Source organism: Coturnix japonica, chromosome 2 (assembly GCF_054131305.1).
Source record: "Coturnix japonica strain WE chromosome 2, WE-NBRP24, whole genome shotgun sequence".
In the NCBI taxonomy this organism is placed as follows: Eukaryota; Metazoa; Chordata; class Aves; order Galliformes; family Phasianidae; genus Coturnix; species Coturnix japonica.
This window is the reverse complement of record NC_140664.1, coordinates 124,567,049-124,569,154: the sequence shown is the minus strand read 5'-3', so window position 1 is coordinate 124,569,154 and position 2,106 is coordinate 124,567,049. Positions and strand designations below refer to the sequence as shown.

The 2,106-nt window shown below is 48.7% G+C and overlaps 1 long non-coding RNA gene across 1 annotated transcript; it reads left to right on the top strand.

Moving 5' to 3' along the window:
- The first annotated feature begins 386 nt into the window (after positions 1–386).
- Positions 387–1,855, top strand: LOC146762147 (uncharacterized). Its single transcript, XR_014943729.1, has 3 exons — positions 387–765; positions 918–980; positions 1,711–1,855. It is a non-coding gene; the product is annotated as an uncharacterized LOC146762147 (long non-coding RNA).
- Positions 1,856–2,106: the final 251 nt, after the last annotated feature.

Here is a 2,106-nt window from a genome sequence, read left to right as displayed (position 1 = left end):
GTCCCCAATCTCTGACCCTTATTTATTTCTAGCAATGCTCTTACATTCTTCTGTAAACTTCACCTCTGCTGTTCTCAACAGCACTATTTCCGTTTTCTGTCCATAAATAAAGGATTGTAGAAGGACTGGTATGGGACAGTCATCATGCAACATAACACAGATAAGTATGCAAAGTTAGTTTCAGGGAGTGAGAACGCAAAGACATTTCCAAACTAAAGGTTTACAGTTTCCTCCCAACCTGCCCTGTTTGTGGGCATTTCCAAATGGCTAAAAGCCACTATACTGCCTCCTGGTGTGCCTGGCTGGCACAGCTGCATGTACAAAGCCAAGTAAAGTGCAGAATAGTCAGAGAGATGCTGCCAGGTGTGGGGCAGGACATAATTACAGACCTCTGCCTCTATGCTGCAGTGGTTGTGCAGAGAATGCAGCAAGCTTATGCTCATAGCCTGGGCACCTGGGAATCACCATGACAGGGAAGTGAAAAACATTTTTATTCACATTACATGGCACATCAAGTCTTGGTGAACAGCACAGCCTGCCCGGTGCCATGTGCTGGGAGCTCTCTGTGAAGGCAGTGGCACCCTGATAACAGCATCACTGCGCAGCATCCCTCTGACAGCTTTCTGCATTTGCTCTTATCTCCACAAGTTAAACATATGCAAATTGAACTCGACTGGTAGCCACTAAATAGGTGTTTCTTGACAAGAATATCTGCTCTCTGGGGTCTCCACCTCTCTTGCACTCGCAAACTGCATCAGATGCTGCGTAAGTCATCCTCCAAAATGTGCTGACACTGATACGAATATCAGGAAGAAAGTTCCCAGCCTTCCCCACTTTTTCTATTTAATCTTTCTTTCATGATTTCAGGCTGTAGCTTTTACATTTCTAAAGCAATTAATTTTTTGGCTGCTGTGTAGGATCAACAGGTGCTGGATGACTGGCAGGGCCCTGATACACTCCATCTGGCTGCTGCTGATAAGGTAATCCTGCGTCCGAGGGGCAATGTCGGCAGTGAGCTGAGAGGCAGTGCCTCATCTATTTTCAGGGAGGAGAGGCCCTGCAGCAAGCATTACTATTCCAGGGGAACAAGTGGGCACAGGCAGTGCTTTTGCAGGCACAGTGGGATGATTCCATCCATGACTATTCCCCTGTGAGCAGTGATGCAGATGGAACAGTTGTACCCCTTCTCAGACAATGAAAAAAAAAAAAAAAAAAAAAAGCTTTTTGTGCATAACTTGCCCCCCAAAACTATGATTTCTGAATCAAATTCTGTAGAGCCACGGCCACCACCAGGCCTTATGCAGAGCTCTGAGCTTGAAGTTTTAGACACCCCACATGTGGCCACCCAACAGGCAGGGCCTGTGGTCACAGTGGCCATAGACCAGCCAGGCCAAGCAGGCAGGAGGGAGGAAGCCACTGCTGTGTGCTGTGTTGCCCCCACTGGTGGGCACAGAAGCAATGCTGGCAGGCCTGGCACTGCTGGCACAGTGGTTGTTACCACTCACTTCACAGTTTTGACATTTGTGTCTATCAGCCACAGTTATTTCCCCTACATGGTCATGTGGTGAGCTGCAGTGTGCGTGTAGGGCAGCATCCTGCAGCACCTCTCACACCACAGGGTGCTGGGGAGCAGGCAGCACTCTTCTGGGAATAATGTGTGTATGTGTGTGTGTGTGGCATGGGAAATGAAGCTTTTTCTTTTATCCTTAGAGCCGCTTCTAGTGCCAGAAACTGCGCCATCTGCTGGTGAGATGAACAAAGGAATCCAAGAGAGGAAAAGTGAAGGTTATCAGGTAAAACACTGACTGTACATGGCTGATTCTCCTCTCAGAGAGAACTTTGTGTCGGGTGTCCCCACTGTAAGGTCCCAAAGGATGTCTGGGCAGTGGGACGAGGCTTCCAGTCCTCAGTTAAGCTGCAGGTAGTGCCTCTGCCAATACTTCTACAACTGAATGCTCAGAGACACAAAGTGGCTCTTCCTCCATTCATCTGCAATCACCTCTGTGCCCCGCTGTCCTCAGCTCCTACACCTGCTGCCACTGAGCCTGAGATCACTCTGGGCACACAACTAGTACACCCCTGTTTGCATCAAGACAGGCAAGTAAG